General features: G+C 40.5%; 1 non-coding gene across 1 annotated transcript; it reads right to left on the minus strand.

The window, feature by feature from the left end:
- Positions 1 to 6,648: 6,648 nt before the first annotated feature.
- LOC132629611 (small nucleolar RNA R71) lies at positions 6,649 to 6,754 on the minus strand. Its single transcript, XR_009578376.1, has one exon. It is a non-coding gene; the product is annotated as a small nucleolar RNA R71 (small nucleolar RNA).
- Between the last annotated feature and the right edge of the window lie 1,502 nt (positions 6,755 to 8,256).

Below are 8,256 nucleotides of genomic sequence, written 5' to 3' on the forward strand. Positions count from 1 at the left end.
CGTGTCCGACATTGACAGCTGGACCCTTGACCGCGTCATGCCGGACGTGTGGCATTGACTGCTGGACCCTTGACCGCGTCTGCCGCACTTGTGATTGTGCCTGACATAGACCGCTGGACCCTTGACCGCGGTATGTCAAATGTGTGATTGTGACCGCTGGACCCTCGACCGCGGTATGTGTGATTGTAACCGCTGGACTTTTGGTCGCGGTATGTGTGATTATAACCGCTGGACCCTTGGCCGCGGTACGTGTGATAGTGACCGCTGGGTACTTGGCCGCGGTATGCGTGGTAGCGACCGCTGGACTTATGGCCGCGGAAATTATGCGTTGATTCCTTTATATGTGTGAAACAAAAATGTTTTTCAAAAGAAAGTAAAGCATTTTGACATTCTAACTGCCGTATTTGCCTGCTGGAACCTCTTGGGTATGACTTGTGCACTAGAGGCGACCCTGTGGCGACCTGGTTATTCGTGCACACCCCAGTGCACTGTCCATTGCGCCCCTCACTAAAAGGCCGAAACCTGAGGTAAATATATACTACCTGTGCTTGTGTAAGTTTATGATTCTGCATGCATGGTTCTGCCTGTTACATTTCTGGACAGCGGATTCGGAGAATGATTCTGTTGGTGTTGCTTCTGCATGATTGAGCCGGACTATGCTTCAGTCGGCTATAGTTCTACACCCCTAGCTTCGGTTGCGGGTATGTCAGTCGCACTCTGTGCCCCGATCCGCACGATGATCCTGCCAGTTAGGCTTTGTACCTCTGTTTCATATCACGATTCAGACGGCTACACCCCGTGCTTGTGATATATATCGTGGTCCTGGCCACACTCTCTGTATTTCCGTTTCGGACTCGGATCCGATACTACCTGTTCTATTTCTATACTTCTGGCTCGGTTTTGCTTATATTGTTATATTTCCGCTTTACATACTCGGTACATTTCCGTACTGACCCCCTGTTCTTCGGGGGCTGCGTTTCATGCCGCGCAGGTACTCCCAGTTGAGTTGAGGACAGATGGAAGATGTTCCAGTGCAGATGGCAAGCTCCATTTGTTCCCGGAGTGCTGCCGAGTCAGATTCTATATGTTATGCTTTTGGGATCTTATTAGAGACTTTGCAGACAGTGTCGTGGGTATTGGTTGTCGGTCTGTGTACGTAATTAATTTTGTATGATCACAAATTTGTTTGGCTTGAAAGCCACGAGAAAGAATATTTCTGAAAGAAAAGTTTTGCTATGTACTTTATTATTTGTTTTAAAGAAGAAAAAAAAAGAGTTGACGTGATTTTATGTGCAGCGAGAGTCTGAGGGTTCGCTCGGCCCTAAGTAAGGGTCGGGTGCCCATCACACCCCAGCGAGGTCGGGGTGTGACACTAATGCTCTTAGCCGTAGATCTATGGGAAGTTTATGTGATGTTCAGCCAGAGAAAAGAGAGTTAGCTCGTGAGCTGCATCAGTTAGCTAGCCTAGGAGTTCGGGTGGTGGATTTGGGTAGTGCGGGAGCTACCATTCAAAATTCAGCCATCTTGTCACTAGTAGTCGAGGTGAAAGAGAGCCGGTACGAGGATCCTATACTAGTGCATTCCAGAAATACACTTTCCCGGAAGAAGAAGTCATCCTTTGAGGTTTTAGGAGATGGAGTTCTCTGATATCGGGGCAGGTTATGTGTTCCTGATATTGCAAGGTTAGGTTATTAGATTTTGAAGGAAGCCCATTGTTCTCGTTATTGTGTTCATCTCGGAGCAACGAAAATATATCATGACCTTAAATCAATGTATTGGTGGAATGGGATGAAGAAAGACATATCGGAATTCGTAGCTCAATATCCTAATTGTCAATAAGTCAAAATTGAGCGTCAAAAGCCCGGTGGATTGGTACAAGCTATAGAAATCCTTACTTGGAAATGAGAAGTAATTAATATGGATTTCATTGCAGGCTTACCTCGTGCTCGACGTAAGTATGATTCTATACGGGTAATTGTGGATAGACTCAGAAAGTCAGCTCATTATTACCGATCAGAACTATATATGTAGCTGAAGATTATGCCAAGCTTTATGTTAAAGAAATAGTACGACTTCATGGTGTTCCAGTATTTATTATCTTCGATAGAGGGACACAATTTACGGCCAATTTTTGGAAATCTTTACAAGAAGGTTTGGGGACTCAAGTGAGTCTTAGCACAGCATGTCATCCACACACTGATGGGAAAGCTGAGCGTACCATCCAGACTCTTGAGGATATGCTACGAGCTTGTGTATTGGATTTTAGAGGTAGTTGGGATGATCACTTACCACTTATTGAATATGCTTATAACAACGGTTATCATTCTAGCATCCAAATGGCCCCGTATAAGGCTTTATATGGGTGAAACTGCAGTTCACCAATTGGATGGTTTGAAGTAGAGGAGACTAAACTGATAGGACCAGACTTGGTCCAGCAAGCCATAGAAAAGGTCAAGCTCATACAAGATCGACTATTAACAACCCAGAGTCGCCAGAAATCTTATGCAGATAATCGTCGACGAGATTTAAAGTTTCAAGTGAAAGACTGGGCATTCTTGAAGGTGTTGCTCATGAAAGGCATCATAAGATTTGGCAAAAGGGGGAAGCTTAGTCCCCGGTATATTTGGCCTTATGAGATTGTATGCAAGGTAGGCCAAGTGGCATACGAATTAGATCTACCTTCTGATTTGGAGTATGTTCACCCAGTTTTCCATGTATCGATGCTTCGTAAGTGCATTGGAGAAACCTCCAGAATTATACCCGTAGATGATGTCCAAGTCACAAACAAATTGTCTTATGAAGAAATTCCCGTTGCCATTCTATATAGGCAAGTACGGAAACTCAAAACAAAAAATGTAGCTTCAGTTAAAGTTTTATGGAGAAATAATAATAGAGAGGAAATGACCTAGGAAGCGGAAGAAGACATGAAGTTTAGGTACCCACATTTATTTCCACCTCCAGAAGCGACTCAGGTAGAGACGCCATTGTCCTCAGGTATGTAATGCTTTCTTTGATGCTTTCTTGGTCGTGTGTGGCCATGATTGTTGATGTTGTTGTAGCCCTGTGAGACGATATGTTTTGGGTTGTTGTGACAGGGTGGTAGTGCCATATTACAGGGGAAACTCTGGTGAAATTTTTGTAGAATCTCCAAGAACCGAACATTCGAGGACGAATGTTCCTAAGGGGGGAAAAATGTTACATCTCGGAGATTTCGAATTGCAGCATTAAGAGTGGACTAGAGTGAGCTTGCAATGAACATGAAGTCCTCATATGATTAAGGAGAGTATTTGATAGCCTTAAGTGCGTACCATAAGAGTTTGAAGTTATATGAATCGATGGAACTAAGTTCGTCAAGGGAAGTGAAGTGCAAGACGTGTGGGGAAAGGTTTTCACGATAGTTGATTTGATGCGTATTTAGTGATGTCTAGAGGGGCTGCTATAAGGCCTCTTATATGGTTAATGAAGTGTTATCTAACTGTTAATAAGGTTCCATAAGATTTGGAGGTTAAACAAATCGACGAGGGAAGTTTTTGGAAAATTGTGGGTTGTACGACCTCTTATACGGGTCGTACAAGTTATGCGGCTCATATAATGGTCTGTATAACCAGTACAGAGAAAGATGAACCACTGGTAGGATTATACGGTCCATTTATATGGACCGTATAAATTGTACGGACCGTATAAATGGTTGTATATCAAGGTCGGCCCAGAATTCTTTTTAGTTATATATGTCCACCCTTGTTCATTTATTTCATTTATCACTTTCCCCCAAGTCTTGAAAGCTCTAAAACCCTTTTCCACTCAAACTCAAGGGAATCAAGGATCAAATAGCAAGAATCAAGGTATTCAAGTGTTGAGAGACTCACTAGGGTTAGTAGACTTCAAGGGTTTCTTTGGTAGTGAAGCTAGGGTTTTCATACGAGTTGGTAACTTGATCCAAGACTCATTTATATGAGATAAAAGGTTAGTTTTCATGCCTATTTCATGATATTAAGCATGCTTAGTTGTTGAATTACTTGGATGAGAGAAGGAAGTAGAAAATAAAACTTAAATATAGATTTCGTGATATTTTGAGTAGTAACTTAACTTGGGTTATCATTGTTAGAATGTTATGAGTATAAGCTTGTTATGGAAGGTAATAATGATGATAAAGAAGTGTTGTATGCAATTATGCGAAGGGTTGGAGCGAAGTCGATGATATAAGTTGAATATGAGAATGAATTTTGAGACTTATTGGGATACGAGTACTTGATTATGATATTGTGAATGTTATTATAGTTGTTTGGGAAGTTGTTTTGCAATGTGGTGGAAGCCGATGAAATAGGGAAAATTCTGCGCAAATTTCGTTAACTCATGAATTATTTTAGTTTGAATTTAAAAGCGTCTTTAAGGCTTAACCATGGTATGAATCCTTCTAAATGTAGATTTCTCAAGTTTTGGCGGTGAACGTTAAGTAGTTAAGAAGACAAAGAGGTATGTAAGGCTAACCCTTCTTTCCATAAGGAATGATCCCATTGTCGTATACTTTAATGTGAATTCTATAATGTCTTCTAAGATGACCTTATTTCTAGAATCACTAAAGCTCATAATTCGTGATATTCTCGCGATACCTTTACTTTTATCCTATGATAGTTGATCCTCTAAGGAAGGATATAATGGAAATGATAATGATGATGATGATATGGATTATACTTATGTACTCCTTGATATGTCGGGAAATTATGGCACATTTGATACTCTTTCACGAGAAGTTTTACTTTTTTTTAGGCAAGTATGTGCTGTTTTGATGTGTTTTTGACATGTTTCAGGTAAATCGGGAAGTTCGGGTTCAAAGAGTAGAAGTTACAGAAAAGTTGATCTGAAGCTGGATTTTCACGGTTCGTAGAAAGATGCACGGACCGTATTTCTAGTCGTACAAAAGGTGGAAACGTAACGGAATGTCACAGTGGATAGATGTTGAACCACGGACACTTATACGGACCGTACAATATTGTACGGGCCGTATAAGTAGATGCAACGATATTGGAAGATGCTTCACGAGCAGGATTGTACGAGCCGTATAACATTACATGGACCGTGGAAGGCCAGTTCGTATTATTCTCTGCTGACACTGGATGAAGGCTGTATAAGTCTTGTACGGTCCGTGGAAAGTTGTACGGACCGTATAAGTACCGCTTGGGACTTAAGTGCAAATTCTGTAATTTTACGTTTTTGAAACCTATAAATAGTCCATTGTAGGGTTTTTATTATAATTATCAATTATTATATTTTGAATTTTGGCTTAGAACATTAAATACTCTCTAGTTTTTGAAGGTTCAAACATCAATTCAAGTATTATCAATTCCTTTTTTCTTCCAAAGTAAGCAATTATGAATTCTTCAATTTCTTATTTCTTGTTCTTTGTCATGAGTAGCTAAATTCCCTTACTAGGGTTGTGAACCCAATGATGGGTGTTTTGTGAATGGGTTGTGATTGATATACACATAATGGATTATTAGGGTTTATTTATTCTTCATTCTTCATTCATAATTAATGGTTGCAAACATTGATTAAAGCCACAAACCTTGATTTATTTGGGAAAATAATTAGGGTTGGTAAGAATAAATAACAAGGACTCAAAGCTTTAAACTTTGTTTAATAAATTCACTTAGGAATAAGAAGAATTTACTTGGCATGATTAATCATTCTTCATAGTTACTTTCTTATATTTGGGAAAATCATAGAAAGAGATAATCTTTATTTATTGGGAAATAGTAGAGATTCATATAGAGATTAAGTGCATTCATATAATGATCCATTAGAAGTATATCAAGATCAATACCCATGATCATACACCCTATCTAATGGGGAGACAACCTTAGTTTCTTTTACCATAAATTTCCACCAAAGCAAGTAGATAGCAATTAGTTATAGAAAAACCAACTATTACCAAAATTATCGGATTAAGACATTAGACCTAAGCTTAGCATCCTACGACTTTAGTAACCTTTTCACACCATATTCCCAGTGGGATTCGACCCCAACCTTTTTGGGTTATTATTTTTGACAACGTCCGCGTTATACCAGTAATAGGTGTAATTTGAGCGTACCAAATTTTGGCACCGTTGCCGGGGAATACGATTTTGAAATTACTAAATAGTGTTTGCTTTGATTGAAGTCTTTTTCTTATTCCATCACACCTTGTTTGCTACTCTGTGTAAACCAGGTGAACATGAATCAGCAAAATCAACGTGCTGGCAACCAAGGGAATCGGTTGAACAATCAGGCAAATGAATCAGATGATGAGAATATTTTCGCTGATCTTGTTGCGGAGGAGGACAATGCATCTGCTATTGTTCAGCCTCGAGTTGCAGTTGCTAGCGTGAAAATCGATTCCTCTCTATACCAGTTGTAGAAGCTTGAGGGATACTTTCAGAACTCTACCGAGAATGACCCTCAACGTCATTTGCAAAATTTTGTGGATGTGTGTGCTAATCACATCCAGAACAACGTTCCACAAGATGCTATTCGGTTGAGGTTATTCAAATATTCCTTAACCGGGGAGGCAAGAACATGGTTTGAGAAGCTGCCCCGAAATCCGATTACTTCATAGGCAGAGATGGTGACTGCTTTTCTCACAAAATGGTACCCCCCCTAGGAAGAAGGCTGAAATTCGTGACAAGATATATGAATTCAAGCAGCGACCGGAGGAACAACTATATGAAGCCTGGGAGTGATTCAAGGAGTATTTGCAGAAGAACCCGAATCATGGTTTTTCGGAACACATATTAATGGAGAAGTTCTACCGAGGGCTAGATCCAGTGTCGCAGTCAGTTGCTAATAATGCAGTTGATGGTTGTTTTATGAACAAAACTTATCGACGAGTGACTAACATACTTAACAAGCTGACGACTCATAATCAGGCTTGGCACTCAAACAATGCTGATGTGGTACCGTATGGTAGTGCTATGAACTAGAATATCGTAAAGGAGAATCAAGACACCCAGCAAACATTGGCAGAACTTGCAACAAATATCTCCTTGCTAACGAAGAAGTTTGATGAATCCCAGATCAAGAAAGTAAAGATTTGTGAGGATGATACAGCTTTTCCAAAAGGGATGTACCATACTTAAGATGGTTCGTTCCATGATGGGCCACCTATGCAGGTTGAAGATGCTAATTATGTTAATAACTCTCAAGGGGGTTACCAGAGACAGAATTACCAAGGTGGTTATCAGAATCAGAATTAATGGAGACCTCAGCAAGGTCAAGGTGCTTATAACAACTCTGGGAACTACAACAATAATTTTGGTGGTGCGAACCAATGGAGCTAGAACAACAGTAACAATTTTGGGAACAAGAGTTCCAATCCTTATATACCACCGAAAGGGCAGTCAACAGAGCAAGGTAGTTCGAAGGTTGAATCAATTCTTGAGAAGATTCTGGCCAATCAATCTAAGTTTGAAAGGATTTTATCTAGGCTGAGAGAAACAGTGGGTTCCCATACTATTCAGAAGCTTGAGTCACAGATGAGGGATATTTTTAGAGAGCAGCACCCTCCTAAAAAGGGAGGACTTCCGAGTGACACTATTCCAAATCCAAAAAATGGGGCAGGCGGTGTAGACCGTGTGTTTTCCGTCACTACTAGGAGTGGTAAAATACTCCAAGGGGCTGATGAGAAGATGATTGATCTTGAGCCGATAGATGAAGAGGATAAGGTGCAGTCTGAAGCACCCATTATTGCTGATGAAAATCCTACTGACAAGAAGGTTGCTGATATTCCAGAGATGGTGAAGGAAGCTGATAGCACAAGCAAGCAGGCTGTAAAAGGGGCTCTCCGCCATTTGACGCAGCTTTTCAAATCTAAACCTCCCTTTCCTCAAAGGTTGGTAAACAAGAAGGAAGATGCTAAGTTCGAGAAGTTTTATGATCAGTTGAAGCAGTTATCTCTAAATTTTCCCTTCTTGGAAGCTGTCAAGGAGATGCCTGGTTTTGCTAAATATTTGAAGGATCTGTTGACCAAGAAGAAGACAATTCAACATGAAACCGTGAGTTTGACTCACACTGTGAGTTCCATCATTTCAACTACAACTGTTCAGAAAAAGAGAGATCCTGGGGCGTTCACCATTCCTTGTTCTGTTGGGCACCATGATTTTGCTCGTGCTTTGTGTGATAATAGGGCGAGTATTAATTTTATGCCTCTTGCTATATACAAACAATCAGGTTTGGGGATGCCAAGGCCGATTACTATGAGGTTACAAATGGCTGATAGGTCTA

This window comes from Lycium barbarum, chromosome 2 (genome assembly GCF_019175385.1).
Source record: "Lycium barbarum isolate Lr01 chromosome 2, ASM1917538v2, whole genome shotgun sequence".
Classification (NCBI taxonomy): Eukaryota; Viridiplantae; Streptophyta; class Magnoliopsida; order Solanales; family Solanaceae; genus Lycium; species Lycium barbarum.